Source organism: Ailuropoda melanoleuca, chromosome 6, assembly GCF_002007445.2.
Source record: "Ailuropoda melanoleuca isolate Jingjing chromosome 6, ASM200744v2, whole genome shotgun sequence".
NCBI lineage: Eukaryota > Metazoa > Chordata > Mammalia > Carnivora > Ursidae > Ailuropoda > Ailuropoda melanoleuca.
The window spans coordinates 39,161,918-39,178,610 of record NC_048223.1 but is presented as its reverse complement, the minus strand read 5'-3'; positions in this window follow the sequence as shown (position 1 = coordinate 39,178,610).

Here is a 16,693-nt window from a genome sequence, read left to right as displayed (position 1 = left end):
TCAGGCAACTAATTGATCGATTCGTTCAAATTGGCGGCTGTTCATCAGTCGGTGTTACTTGGCATGAGGATGCATGACACTGTGACTCCTTTACACCAACCTATTGCCACACCTGCAGTGTAAGATATAAAGAGTGTCCTTTGCTTGATGACAGAAGTCTCAAGTTTGAGTCCCAGCAATGCCCCCACCCCCTCGCCGCTGCAACACACACTCACTCATTGAGATTTGTGCAAGCCCCTTGGCCTCTCTCACAGCTTCATACTCAACATTTGTAAACGCAAGTGCAAAATGCCATATTGGCTGAATGGTGTTCAAGTATAGAGGTTAAGCCAAGTTTTTAGTGCACCTTTGTATAAAATTCTAAACGAACAAGATGCTGCCACGTTCACCGAAAAAAATTCCTGGAAATGCTCACTACTAAGGTACTTTCTGGAAACCTATGCATTTTTGTGGATATTTAAAATTTTCTCTTACACTCTCCAAAAGTGCCCTCCTAGAAGAATCTATCACTGGAGTCTCCATTTCTGATCTTGCTGTCCCCGACTCATTCAGGATAAAGGGGCACATCACACCCCCACTCAGCCACCATCAGTGTACCCTACACCTAGGCCATGCCTGGTCCTTGTTTGTGCTGGGTCCCACCTTGGGACAATCCCAAAATACAGTGCTTGTATCCAGCCTCATTTACCATGTCTGTGTGCAAGCACCATACTACGGGAGGGATGGACACACACTGTGGCTGCCCATTGTGGGCTCCGCTTCATATGGAATGATCAAGTCATAAAAGTAGAGGACCCAGAATGCCTCCAGGCTTTAAGAATATACACAGTTGTTTTTTTTTTCTCTCTTATTTCCTTGTCCTCAAACCCTGTATCAGTTTCTTATGGTCACTATAATAAAATACTACAAAGTGGGTAGCTTCAAACAAAAATATATTCCTGCACAGTCTTAGATGATAGAAGTCCAAAACCAAGGTTTTGGTAAGAACATGTTCCTTCCAAAGTTTCCTCACTTCTTTCAGGTTCTGGTCTCCCCAGGTGTCCCTTGGCATGTGGTGACATGACTCCAACCTCTTCCTCTGTCTTCCTCACATGGCTGTCCATCTGTCATTTGTGTCTCTGTCTCAGTTTCTCTGACTTTTCTCCTTTCCTAAGGACACCCATCAAGGGGGGTTAAGGCCCATTCAAAGACCTCATCTTAACTTCATTACATCCACAAAAACCCTATTTCCAAATAAGGTCACACTCACAGGTTCTGGGAATTAAGAATTGACACAGTATAACCCATAACACACCCAAAGCCTACAGGTCTCAAACTATAGCCAAACATCCGTCTGTGTTGTTTGCTGTGGTCCGTCGTTGGCCTTGCAATTGTTCATTGTATTTCATAGAGCACAATCAGGCTTTGGGTAAAGAAAGTCAGATTTCAAGTCCTTATGCTTATTACATGGGTGATATTGGACAAGCCTTCATTTCCTCAAACAATTTCTTCTTGTGAACACTTTTCCTTTAGCTTCCTGATCCCCATGTAAGACCCAGTAGACTTCCCTCTCTCCTTGCTATTTTCATTAGGCTTCATATAACTGCATTGAAACCCCCTGTTCCTGACTGTGTGGTCCATCTTCTCTCCTTAGATAAATTACTCAATCACTGAATCTGTATTTTTTACCAGTCTCTAAAATAGAGACATATGACTTCTCCTTCACTTGACAACTTGAAGGACAAGGAAAGACTTCAGATAGAAAGTCTGTCGAAGCCTCGGTCACTGCCGGAAGACTGTCCACAGGCTCACCACTGCAGTGTCCATTGTAGTACCATGGTCCTCAGGTAGTCTGATCACTTGTGAAGTGTGGGAGACTTGTGGCCAATAAGTGGGGTGGGTGGCAGAGAATAGGATTTCAGGATCTCATCTCTTTGGAAAGATCTGCCAGTGGCTCTGCTGATCAGTGAGATTTGGGCTAGAGGACTTTGAAATCCCTGACATATCTAAGGGACACATAAAACCTACGTAGAAAGTCGAGGTCATGATCTTAAGACATAACTTCCATCTAAATTACTCAGGACTATGAGAGTGTTTAGGGTAATTGTCTGAGTGTTAAAAAGGAGACTACTCAAGGCCATGGGTGGAAAGCACAGAGCTTTCCAGGATAGAATTTGGTGGGGGTGGGGGCTCCAAAAACCTAGTTCTCCTTTATAATTTGTATTTTAAAAATAGTATTACTGAAATAAGTTTTTATTGGAACAGCCACCTTCAGCCTTCTGCTTCTCCACTCTTGCCTTTTTGGTGGCAGATGTTGTCTGCCTATCTATTTCATTCCAGAATGCCTTGCCAAACTTAGCTGTCATTGTAGTAACTGGCCCTTAGCTTATGATGACAGCATAACCTCCTAACACTGTCACTTGGGGATGCCATCATTCTCATGATATTAGTGTGCCTATCTCTGTGACCACATCTCCCTGGTCTTCCGAGCAGGCCACCACTAATCTTAATGATGCTGGTGTCCTTATCAGCACAACTCTGATGATCTTGATGAATCATGTGTCCTCCAGCCTTCCTAAGAGAAATTTCTAGCAGATCTTCTCACTTTTCAAAACATTAGCCACCCAGAAAGCCCACCTCCTCCACCCTTGTCATTTCCCTCTCCATCATCTGTCAGTGAACCCTGGGCTTTTCTACTTCTCTCAGGACTGAGCATCACTTTCTTCAGGACTCTGAGAACCCCAACGTCCTTGCCAGAATGTTAAACCCCATGTCTTGAGAAAGTCTTACATCCTAGGTACCATGATCAAGCACCCTCAGAATCTAACCTCTAAAATATTCCTCTGGATCCTGCTGGTACATGTTCTCTATTTACTGCTGTTCCTTCCTTTATTCACCTCTTTCCTCCCTTACCAGGCCCAACAATTGTCCAGTCATTTTATGCAGGAATATAGCACTAGTTACCAGCCTGGCAGCCAGGAGAAGAAGAAAGGGCATTTCTTGAGGGGGAACAGGGCTTCCATGCTCTCTTCCACACAGCCTTGGAGAGGTGCCATTTCTGGGAACTCTGAAGTTTCAGAGGGACCTGCAGAACTAACATCCCCTGGTACATCAGTCAAGATGCCCTCATTCCAGAGGCACCTGGGTGGCTTTGTCGGTTAAGCGCCTCCCTTCAGCTCAGGTCATGATCCCGGGTTCCTGGGATCCAGCTCAGCATCGGGCTCTCTGCTCAGTGGGGAGCCTGCTTCTCCCTCTCCCTCTGCCTGCCACTCTGCCTACTTGTGCTTTCTTTCTGTCAAATAAATAAATAAAATCTTTTTAAAAAAATGCTCCATTCTGTGTTTCAGAGTCTCTCATTTCTTCAACTATGGCCCTGGTTTAACACTGCAGACCTTCCCCGCTGAGCATTTGAAGTCTCTGGAGCTCTGAAATTCTATTAGATTTTATGTTTGTTGTTGCCAGCTCAGCTCTGTCCCGTCTTCCACTGAAGAAGTGGAAGCAATTTGTAAGCTCCCAAACAGCATCTCTGGTTCTAGCCCTTAAGACTGATAACTATTTGTTTATGGTCTTTGGTTCTTCATTAGACTTCTGCAGAATGTCAACACAACTTAGCAATAACCTTAACTACCACTCTGTTACCTTTGTGGGCGTAGTTTGCCTCATATCTCTTCTATGTTTGAATCATTTTACCTACAAGGTCATTTTGCTCCACAGGCGTGATTTCCCCCATCACCGCCATGCTTTCCCCCATCACCGCCGTTGCAATATTTAGCCACTGAGCTATATGCCAGGGAACCATGGGTGGTGTCTTCTTTGTCCTGAACCCCATCTCACTGCCCCTTATTTATACCACACTTATCACCACTTGTGTTAGTTTGGGTCCTCTGAAAAGCAGATGGCAAGATGGGATTAGGTTTTTTAGAGATTTAGGAGGAAGGAAAAGTGGGGAGGGAGCTGAAGACAGAGATGGTTTTCAGACCACAGTGGCTGGGGTCCTCACTCAATCTCCCTGCAATCAGAGGTTTGAAAGGAGCATTCCCATGGATATCACAGACCCAGAATCCTTCCATCCTGAAGATTTATCCTTCTTTATAGTCTTAAAGTCCTCTGCATTCAGCCAGTGCATAGGAAGGGTGGGAAGTGACACACAACCCTCTGTTCACATTCATGAAGATCAACCATGCCGATGCACTTCATGGAAAAGAGAGCCTGGGAAATGTGTTCCTAGTCAGGAAGCCACTTAGCACCAAGAAGTCTATGATATGAAAAAGAAATGCAAACCTTTGTTGGATGGGGTCCTTCCTGCTACTTAGCATGAACAAAAGTGAGTGAAAAGATTAATAAAAATGTCATTATTCTAATGGGATTGATAATAAAAAAAGAAAAAAATAAATAATATTAGAAAGAGAAAATGGGACATAAATATAAACATAGCATAAATAAAAAATAGTGCCCATACTCTGAACAACTGTATGCCAATAAATTTGAAAAATAGAATATTTGCAAAATATAAACAAAAATGAAGAATAAATACAAAGGCTGAATAATCCATGATAACAAATAAAAAATAATGTAATCCAATCCCAAAGCAGCAGTCCCAGAAATGTTTACATTTTTGGGTTGCAGTAAACAATCTCATATACATTCTCCGGAGGGTTTTTTGAGTTTTTTTTTTGTTTTCGTAAAGGCCATTCCTAAAACACTGTAGGACTCTGCTAACCTTCAAATCAAAACAGTGAACAAGGGAAGAATAAGACAGTCAAATAATAGGCCAAACTCATTCATGAAAAATAGATGTAAAATTTGGAATAAGACATTAACAAGTGCAACCCAACAATGTCTATGCGTATCTGTGATCACATCAGAAGACACAAAACCTACCAACATGTTGATCTTGGACTTTAAGTCCTCCAGAACTGCAAGAAATAAATTCCTGTTGTTTAAGCCTCCAATTCTGTGATATTGTGTTATGGAAACTCTGGTAGGGACGCCTGCATGGCTCATTGGTTAAGCATCTGCCTTCAGCTCAGGTCGTGATCCCAGGACCCTGGGATCTAGCCTCATACCGGGCTCCCTGCTCAGCGGGGGTCCTGCTTCTCCCTCTGTCTGCTGTTCTATCTCTCTCTGGCAAATAAATAAATAAAATGTTAAAAAAAAAAAGAAACTGGTAAAATAATACATCAGTTTTCCACATGTTACACTATATTACAAACAAAGTTTCTACATATTTTTAAGGAACTTCAAAATTGTATTCTAAACTCCCTATGGCATAACAAATTGCTAAGAACATTGTATGAATATTAGACACAAGATGATGGCATTGCTCTATCAAATATCAAGACATTTTATAAAGGTATACAGTTAAAGTGGCATGGTAGTAACACACTAGTAAATTAATATATCCATAGCAATAAGATAAAGAACCCAGAAATAGACACATCCACAAATGAAAATAATGCAATGCAAACTGTGGGAAAGTGATACTTTATCCAGTAATATGTAATCTCTATGAAAAAATGAAATTAGATGCTATATCACACAAAATCCACAGAAATAACATAGAAGTGGATGAAAATCCTAAATAAGTGAGGTGATGGATGTGTTGACTCAAAAGAAAATCCTTTCAGTGTATACATATATCCAATCATTATAGTGTATACTTCATGTACCTTGCGATTTGTCAATTTTACCTCAATAAAGCTGAGAAAAGAAAAAAATTCTAAATATGAAATGCAAAGACATACCTAATACCTGAGGAGAAACTATAAAAGAATATCTTCATTTCCTCAAGTTATGTACTGATTTTTTATAGGAGACACAAAAATCACGTAAAAAATTACTACTAAATTTTGGTTACTATGAAAATTAAAACCTCTCTGAAGAAATGTCGTCATGACAAGGTAAAGAGAGGAGCTATTGGCTAGAAGATATTAAATATATTCAAAATATATAAAGAACACTTACTTATAAACCAATAAAAAAAGACAAACTCAATAGAAAAATCGAGCAATCAATTCACAGAAGAGTAAATTTGAATGGTTTGTAAACATATTTAAGTCTTAACGGTTCAATATCACTAGTAATCAGGGAAATGACAAATTTAAAATACCATTCTACTCTCAATCACATTAACAAAAATTGACAAATTTGACAAGAAAAAAATATTAGGTGAGAATGTGAAACAATGCGAGCTCTCTCTCTCTTTCTCTCTCTCTTTTTTTTATGTGAAGCAATGGGAGCTCTTAACCTCAGTAGGGGGTACAAGGTATAAATTGGGCAATCACTTTGGAAAAGAAAGTAGCATTATCTAGTAACATTGAAAATAAGCATACCTTGCATCCAAAAATTCCACTTGCAGGGAAATACACTAGAGTACCCTTAGCACAGGGAGACAAGACATGCTTACAAGAATGATTAATGACAGTGTTTCTAAAGAGAAAAATTAAAATCAACCTAAATGCATACAATTAGGAGAACAGATAAATTCATACATTCATACAATGAAATATAATGCAGCACTAATAATGAATTAATGGAGCTGCATCTCTCAGCATGGAAAAATCCCCCAAATAGAAGTTTCTGATAAACATATAAACAGAGAAATATTTAAAACACAATACTTAAGTAAATGTGAAAATATTTAAAATAAATCAATGTATGGTTTATGAATATGGATAAAGTAAATTTAAATATGTGATAAAAATGCATGTGAATAATATTAAATTCAGGCTAGAGGTTAATTCTGGGGAAAAGAGAGGGAAGAATGGAAAGGGAATATTTACCCAAGAAATATAAAATGGAAAGGGTATATTTACCCAGACCTGAAATATAAAATATGAAAGAAATATGAAGACAGTGATTTCACAAAAAATAGATGGTTAAACATCTGATTGTTTGCAAAATTTATTCTCTATATTTTCCTAAAAGTTTAACCTTTCAAAGTAAAAATTATTTCAAGACCCACAGGTCGAGGGGTTTTGCTCTTGTCATGAGTTTTATTTTATTGCTTTACCTCTGAGTTTGGTGAGTGTTCACAACTGTGAAATAGCCTGCATTTCTTCTTATAAACACTATAGTGTATAAAAGAATACATTTTGGAGGTTTGATAGCTCACCTATGAGTACTACCAGCATTTTGTCTTTTGCCTGTGTCAGGAGAAGTGCTGCTTCACATGGTCATCTGGACACTGGCTCCCCATTTGGATATTGTGACATTGTCCACAAAGAAATAGAACTAACACTATGTTAATGGAAGAAAAGAAGGTGTGTGTATGTGTGTGTGTGCACGTGCATGCATGTGACCTCAGATTGTGTGGGTTCTTTGTTAGAACAAGTAGAATTCCATTTCCCAGAACTTTTTGAGCATTTGGGTATTGTTGGTACTTTTATGTTCAGTTGAATTCAAATAACATCATTTCTATTTTTATTGTAAAATAAATAGCATTTACTAGCCACTCATTGAATACCACACTAAAGGCTCACTGAAAATTGAATTAACCATATTTAAAATAGTCTTAAAATAAGTATGCTTCTTCAAGGTCCTGATTACTTTTCTTGGTATACCCACATGTCCACAAGTGAAGCTGATTTGAAAGTCCTAAACAATTTCTACAACTACAGGCAAGTTAACCAATGTTTTGGGCTTGAGTTTCCTCATCTCAGAAAGGTATCATTAAATTTAAACACTGTTTATTCTTCTCCTTTCCACAAGATTTTCTACATCACTATAGCAGTAGGAAATCGTTGAATTGTAAACTCTTGCACATAACAAGACTGTAGAGAGCATTTAATGCTAACAGAGACCCCTCAGGGTGAATTTTGATAGCTCATAGTGAGTGTCAGGACTACAACCCAGATGTTCTAGTTTCCATCCTAGTATTTATTCATTCTAAAATGAATTCACTTCATTATTTTCCCTCTGTGGGAAAAAAGTAACATCACATCATCATCAGTCTCAACGTTTTTTATTCACAATGCCTAACTTAAATAAAAAAAAATCAAAAGACATTACAAGAAGCATAAAAAGGAAAGAATCAGATAATAGAAGTAAATCCAGAGATAAATAAGATATAGGAGTAATGGGGAAGTTTAAATGGCTATCAGAAATAAGTTAGAGAAAATAGATTTTTTTTAATGAATTTCATTTTTAGATTTGGGATTTATAAAAAAAGAATCAAATGGGCATTCTGAAAAAAAGTATCACACCTATAACTGAGGAATACTGGGTGGGAGGAAAGGGACATTCGGCAGAAGCCAGAATTTGCGCAAAGGCAGAATATATTAAAATTAAAATGAAAAGGCACAGAAATGATGGCAAGGGCAGAACAGCACAGGAAATGTGCTGGACACAGATGGTTTAACACACAGGTGGATGTAGCCTAAGAAGAAGACAGAGAAATGCAGTAATGAAAGAATGAATGGTCAAGATGTTTCCTAATATGCTGAAAATTATCTACATACAGATTTGAGAAGCTCAGCAAAACCTAAAAGGGATTAATACAAAGAAAATTGCACAATGTTTTGGGTGATTTGGGCCGAGCTCATGGATCTGCATGGTCAGAGGCTGGGTTGCCTGGGGCTGGATGGTGCCGACCTGCTCCATCTAGGATGGACGGAGCTGCCTCCACGGAGTCTCGGCCTGCAGGAGGCCAGCCAGCTTATGCTCAAGGCAGACGGGGCTTCCAAAGAGAAAGAAGTAAGGCCCAGACCTGACACGTGGCACTTCCACCGCATTCTATGAGCCAAAGCAAAATACAAGGACAGGAGAAATAGTCTCATTCTTGATGCATGGGCTGCAAAGTCACATCATATGGAGTATGGATACAGACTGGGGAGTAACCACAGACAGTTTTGTAACAATCTGCTGATGCTTATCCAGGAAACCCAGAGCTCTTGCATACATATACCATTTCTTGTAATTCCTGACCACAGTTTGGGTTAGGTTTTGTGAATGAGAAAAATCAAAGAAAAAGGATGTTGCATAATCTGTTTCAGATTAAAACGAGTGGTAGAAACGTCATTCACTCTTTTGTAATATGCTGCCTTCCAAATGCCTGTTCAAAGTGTTACATAAGTGAACACCCTGTCAACTAAACATGTCTTAAATTGTGCTTTATTTGGTCATTGAAGTGTTTTCACTAGTTGCTGAAGATTTCAAGTAAAGTCCAAATTCCAACTTTCTCTTGAGATCAGAAGATCTATGGCAAGGGACCCATGATGCTCCATTGCAACAACTCTGTGAAAGAATGCCCCCCCATCTGTCCCAGCTCCCGCACCCCCACCCCCACCTCACTCACAAGCAGTTTCCCCACATCCCAGTTACCCCACGGGACTTTAGATGCATTTGAGTTTGTAACTCCCTTCTCTATGCCCGGAACTCAATTCTGTTGTTAATTAATTAGCTACCAATATTGGGTAGGATAACTAGTTTGCACATTTTTCTTAGTGTAGAAAAAGGAAACACAAGAAGTACTTATCTTTCCCCTTCTTGCCCTCTAACCCAAGAAGAATTGGTGACATACTGAGTCCTAGAGTTGTGGATACTGATTGAAATGCAGGAGATGTGTTTGCGGTCTGAGATTCTGCCTTGCTAAACAAGCTCCCGGGTGATGCCTTTGCTGCTGGACCTCATTTTGAGCAGCCATATCACAGGGAAGTGCAGTCTCCGTAAACTCCAGGGCAGGGTATAAGGGGCTTTGTTTTCATGCCCTAAAGTCCAAGAAGACAAAGAGCTGCTCTGTCCAGAAGGAGAACAGATTGCTGTTTAAAGAGTGGAGTAAAGGGTCTGTCCAGAATGAAGGGAAGAGTGAGTAGTAAGGTTTTGTGATTCTGTACTTAACAAGGACGTATTTCCTAAGAGAGCCAGCCTCACCAGAACTCATCATGATAAGGTGACTTGGGGTGACCCATGACATAAAGAACAGAGTAGCAGGCCAGGCTTCCGGGACATATGGTCTTTGTAGTTCCACAGGCCTGTGCTTAGAAGGATGTGCTCTTGGTTTAAAGCTCTGCTCTCACCATCTTAAAATTCTTAAGTTTGAATGAGAGTTTGAGTTTTCTTTTTTTTCCCCCACTGAATCCCACACATTATGTAGCTGTTTCTGAGTAGCAGTGAGAAGTACTTCAAAAGATACCCATATGACAAGAAGCAGAATGAGCCACCCATCTTCAAGGTTAGCTCCTGAGTTCAGATTAAGGAGCATTTAAGAGACAATCACAATGAACTTCTCTCTAAGCCCATCTGTCCCATCTCCCTTTCTCATCTGAATGCTACAGAAGACTCAGAAAATGTTTGCAGCTTCAGAAAAAAAGGGAGTCCTCAAACATGACTGAGCTTGGATTTCTTGTTATCCAGGGGAGAACAAGCTCAGAATTAAATTTAATTTGATTTAGATAGATAACAAAGCACTTAAAAAAATCTTGGATGGTTTAACAAGGAACATTACCACTGCACATGTTTAGAAAAACAGCTCAATCTGATTTAGAATTTTATAGGCAGTCAAGAACAGTTATAAGTACATAAACACCTAGCCAAAAGGACATCATGTCAGCTAAATTGATTGACTGTTAAATGGAGGGTAGCTTGCGATTACATCTGTTCGACAGACTCTGTTGTATCCACATCTTCAAAGCGGTGCTATTGTGGCCGTGAGCCAAGAAGGGGAAAGGGTGGTGTTATGGGGACTGGGTGCTCTGGTGGCATTCATTAAGATCAGATGCTGTCAGGCATCTTGAGTGATGAACTGGAACAGGAAGCAATAGACATTTGTTCAGATCTTTCAAGGGAAGCTGGATGTGTGAACAAGAGGAATTTGAGGCAGATCTTCATTAGTGATGAAGTGATGCATCAAATCTTGCAGGGGAGACTTTGATCAAGCCCAGAGGCCCAAGAAAATACATGTGTCAAAATCAAAAGTGAAGCCCATGTTGATTTTTTTCTCCTTTGACATCAATCGCCTTGCTCATGTAAAATTAATCTCACAGGGTCCGTCTATCCTGTATGGTTAGAAATTAAGACACAATTGAGAATGTCTGTATAATCTAGTAGAACTGAACTGTGTTTTTTCCTTTATAAATTAAGCAAGTAATCTATCAAGTACCCACCATGTGAGCAACCCTCTGTTTTGTGCAAGGGTCTGTATGAATACAGAGATAAATCAACCTTGGGTCCAGCAATCAAGATTATACATTGCAGAGATAGATGAGACACAGAAAAAATAAGATAAAAAGTCATGCCTTGTGAAAAGTACTCTGAAAAATGCTTAAGGTTATTGTGAATCCAAGAGCTTTATTCCTACTGGGAAGACTGGGTAGATTAGGGACAAATTGACAGAAGATGATGCAGCCTTCTTCTTGGGTCTTAAAGCATTGTAGCATTTGACTGCTTACCATGAAGGGGGAAGGCCATTTCAGATACAAGAGGCGACTTGTATAAAGACAGAGGCAGTGGAGAGTAGGCATATATGAAAATTTGGGGGAAAAATGAGCAACTGAATGTGCTAGAATGTGTGGTTCTGCAACACATCATGGAGTGAGTGCCTGCAATAGAGAGAGAGAAAAATTTTTAATTCATCGGGTGGTGCTAATGCTTTCCATTGTAGCTTTGTTTATTTTTATTTATTTTTTATAACAATATATTTTATTATATTATGTTAGTCACCATGCAGTACATCCTTGGTTTTTGATGTAAAGTTCCATGATTTGTTAGTTGCGTATAACACCCACTGCACCATGCAATACGTGCCCTCCTTGCTACCCATTACCAGCCTATCCCATTCCCCCAGCCCCCTCCCCTCTGAAGCTTTGTTTATTTTTAGAGGATTTTTACAACTCCTAATATTCTTATGTTCATAGAACATAAGTTTGAGTTCTTTTTCTTCCCTTGTGTCAAAAGGAAGACATTGAAGAGTTTATTATTTCTTAAGTAAAATTTAATTTTTGAACAGTTTTAGATTTACAGAATTATTGCAAAAATAATACAGAAAGTACTTGTATATACTACACCCAGTCTCCCCATTGTTAATGTGTTATAAATAATACGGTACATTTATCATAATTAATAAAGTATACTGATGTATTATTATTCTATTATTATAATGATATCAATTTATACTTATTATTATCAATAACTAAAGCCCATACTTTATTCAGATTTCCTTACTTTTTAACTACCATTTTCTGTTCCAGGATCCCATTAAGGATGCCACAGTAAATTTAGTAGTCTTGTCTCCTAAGGCTCTTCTTGGCTGTGCTAGCCTCTCAGATATTTCTTGTTTCTGATGACCTTAAATTTTTGAAGATTGATGCTCGGGTAGTTTATAGAATGTCCCTCAAATGAGATTTGTCTGATATTTTCCCCATAATTAGATTGGGGTTATGGGTTTTAGGAGGAGATCACAAGGTAAAATGCCATATTCATCACGCCACACCAAAAGTACATAGTACCACCATGGCTTATAGCTGCTGATGTTGACCTTGATCCCCTGGGTGAGGTCATATTTGTCAGGTTTTGCACAGTAAAGTTGCTTAATTCCTGCCCCCCATTTCCATACTCTTTGAAGAAAGTGACGGCATTTAGCCAACACTTCAGAAGTGAGGAGCTGTGTTCCACTTCCTTAAGAGCAGACTGTCTACAATTGACTGTATTTGTGTGAGTCTACTGCCAGGCATAGCATTCTGTTCCATGGATCTACATAGATAGAATAGAATTCTACAACAATACCATGCTGTCCTGATCACTGTAGTAAATCTTGATATCAGCAGTGCCTACAACCGACCATTGCTCTTCTTCAGTGTTTTGATGCTTACTCAAGGTCTTTTGCTGATCCATTAAAATTTACAATTCATTATCATTACCTACAAAATAGATAATAAACATGTAGACCAGAGAATAAAGAAGATAATTTAAAGTTGTGGAGGTAAATGGTAGTGGTATGTGTAAGAAAGTGACTGGGGGGGCTAATTATGCTAGTGTGATTAGGTAAGAGCTCCTTAGGGACGTCCTGTCATTGGATATAACTGAATGTCAAGTTCAAGAACACTGATCTTCAGTAAAGAGACTGAGGAGTGGTGAAGGGCTCAGAATAAGGTTCAGTTTGCTTTGTTTTAGCAACTGCAAGAAGGCCAGTGTGGTTGCTGCCAAGTAAGCTGGGGGAAAGCTCTAAGAGAAGCAGTGGAATGAAATTGGAACACTAGGAAGGGATTAGAACATGTAGGTGCTGATGGGCAATTACACATGGAGTTCTAGAGAGGAACAGGGTCAGAGTGACTCTAGACAATTGTTTGACAGAACCTGGGGAGGCACCTTTAGACTTGACTGAAATTCACATTCAACAGATGATTCCTGGCACTGTGTTCAATTTTTTCCCCCATTCTTTTGTACCTTGGTAGCAGTTATAAAGGCAGGCTAGAAAACATGAAAAGAAATAATTCAGAGATCTGTACTTTCCAAGATGAAACAAAGTTTCCAATAACCATATATACCTGCCTCACATGTAAAAGATAGGTTAAAATGTAAGCAGAAAGTGTCCATAATCTGGAACATTCCCCCACGGTCTTGGACTTGTGTACAGTCACCTGTTAAATTTCTTACTATTCTTTTATTATATCTCTCCTCTAACCACTGTCTCTCTCATTTCCTCCTTTCTTCTGTCCTCCCTTTCTACTTTCCCCCTCCCTCTTTAAATTGAGTTCTATCATCTATCTATCATCTATCTATCATCTACTTATCTTTCATCTTTCATCTATCTATCTATCATCTATCTATCTATCTATCTATCTATCTATCATCTATCTATCTATCTATATCTATCCTCTATCATCTTTGATCTGATCTAATTCAGGAAACTCCAAAGGTAAATGTTAGCACTGCAACATTAGCAATGCTAGAGAAACTAGAGAGACTTTATGCTTCAACAAGGTAGAATTATTTTCTATTCCCCAAACTCCTTCTGCCTTCTCTGTTTGTTCATACTGTTTCTCTTCCCCTGGATTATCTCCACCAGGCCCCACCCCATAAAAATCCTGCCAATCCTACAGGCACCAGTTCAAATGCTATCTTCTCTACAAATCAATTCCTGAAAATCAAATGCTAGAGATGACTTTTGGCTTGGGTAGAGCTGGATCTGAACTGTGCTTTGGGGAAATTACTCTGCCATCGGCGTGCTGAATAACTGCAAGATAAAGACATAAAAGGGAGGGTTCAGGTTGGTAAGACTCAGCAACAATTATTTTGAAGGTCTCTGAGCCACCTTCTCCAACTCTCTGAAGTTTTTGCACCTTTTCCCTAGTCATATGCGTCAGTGACACAGGCGGCCAGTAATTTTATTCCTTAATGAAAATAAATGAGTCCTGGATGTATGACCAAGGGTGACTGAGTCCCCGTGATGATGATAAAATCACTAGCTTGGTCTCTAGATTGGAAGAATACTATGTAAACATGGCTGTGAGTCACATGTATTCAATTTAGGCAATTGCATTTGGACATGTGATGATTCTCTCTGAAAATGGGATCAGTCAGGGAGAAAAACGGACTTTGTGAGGCTGAACAAACAAGTAACTCACCCAAAATTGAAATTTCCATTCTATTCCTGAGTTCTTAGATGAAGCTGTCCATGTCTCTGAAGCTCTAGAGAGTTCTTTTTCTTCCCTTGTGTCAAATAAGAGATACTGTGCGTGTGTGTGTGTGTGTGTGTGTGTGTGTGAGAGAGAGAGACAGAAACAGAGAGAGAGAGAGAGAGATTACCAAATGCCTACAACAATCCTGCTGTATTTGGTAGAGACCAAGATGTGTGGCGATGTAGCTGCTGCTGCTTTTGTAAATCTGTATCTTCCCCGGCACAAGCTTCAGGACAGTTACATAGTTCTCTCTCCCTCTCCCTCTCTTTCTCACTTCCCTTAACCTCTCTCTCTACTTTCTCCATCTAAATCAAAATGAACAATGATAATAAAGTCTGCCTTGGCAAGCTAATTGCATTTCTCCAAGCAAACAAGATAACACTAGGGGTCTATGGGAGCAGGAGTTAACTTTATGTTTGTAAAAATATGATTTCCTCTTCCTCTGTTCCTTGAGCTAATCTGAAATGTGCATTGTCATTCTTGTTTCTATGGGCATTTAGACTTCATTTCTTGGTCAGACCATCCTCTAACGTACTTTCAGCTACTGAGGCAGCAGCTGCAGGTCAAGATTCTCTGTTTAGAATGGGACTCAGCAGTTTATAGTAGTAGCAGCAACAGTGGTAGTAATAGTAGTAATAATAATAATATATATGTCCTGGTTTTGCCCTTACTATGTACCAGTCTTGGCTCTAAACACTAGACATACAGTATCTAATTTAACCCATCCAGTCGTCCTCTGCAGAAGCAATTCTCATGTTGGCAATGAGGGAGTTCAGGCTCAGTGAGTCCACAGGACACACAGCTTGTAAGTATTACAGCCTGGATATAATGCCAGCTCTACTGAAATTGTCATCTTAATTCCCTTACCATATCACCACTCAGAACCTTTAGGTGGAGAAGCCCTTACATCTGAGACTAGAATGTATTAATTATTTTTTGCATGTAATGGAATGGTGAGGGTGGGGCTTCTTTTAGAAGTTACCCATAGCCACGGCATCTCTACACTGAATAGCAGAGCATGAAGACTTGTAATATGGTGAGGAAAGGACATATTGGCTGGTAAGTGGTACTCAATGAACGTACATTGATTTCCACTAAAGGCAAGGTATATATAAGCACTAAATGAAGGGCAATGCATTAGACTCAATCCTCAAGTTCAAGGGTAGTTAGAAAAAAATAAAAAAGCTCCTACTAATAACAAGGTCACATTGTTAAAAAGCGCTGTAACAAAGACACATAAAAGTGAACACAGTGGTCAAGGAACTACAGACCATTTGCAATAGTTGGAACATTGTATTTTGAACAGTAATATTCTAGGAAGTTACAGATTGACAATTATATGAAACCATGTCAAGGGATTTAGCAAGTTCTGGAGAGATGAAGAAAATCACACATGTGGCTTCAATAGCATGAGAAACAGGTGTGAAAGAATGATTCTCTTCTTGACTCATGAGGAGGAATGGTGTGGATTCATAGATTTACCAAAATCTGAAGCACCAACTCCTTCAACTCCCTCAATTGACAATAATGAAAACTCCGGAGAGGATCATATAATTTATTCAATATCAAACAGCTGCTTGGGAATGCTGTCAGAATCAGACCCCAAGTGTCCAGGCTACTGTTTGTGGGTTCCTTAGGGAGAGGTGCTTTCTTGAGTCTTGGCCACACAGGGTTATCACACAAGCTGGTGACCTTCCAAACAAGGGAGGCATTGAGAGATGGGCCTTCTTCATTATCTCTTGGGCAACTCTCAGACGACAGGCCAATGTATGAGGAAGAGCTCCCAAATTATTCTATGTTCTGTTGGCTATTTAAAAAATCCCAAATACCCCCAACCGATGGGAAAGGAAAAATCAGTTGATGCACTTAAGTCGGCTGTGTCTCTTCCTCTCAAACAATAATTTCCAATTACAGAATTGTGCTGGCGGTTTGAAATTCAGGAGGGTACAGCAGTTAAGAGCATGGCTGAAGCTAGACCCATCTTGTGCCATCACTTACCTCAACCAAACCAGTATTTTCATTCTCCAAAACAAGGATAATGAATAATAATAGGATGTTATTAAAGCTTATGGAATGATTAGTGAATTGATATGAATAAA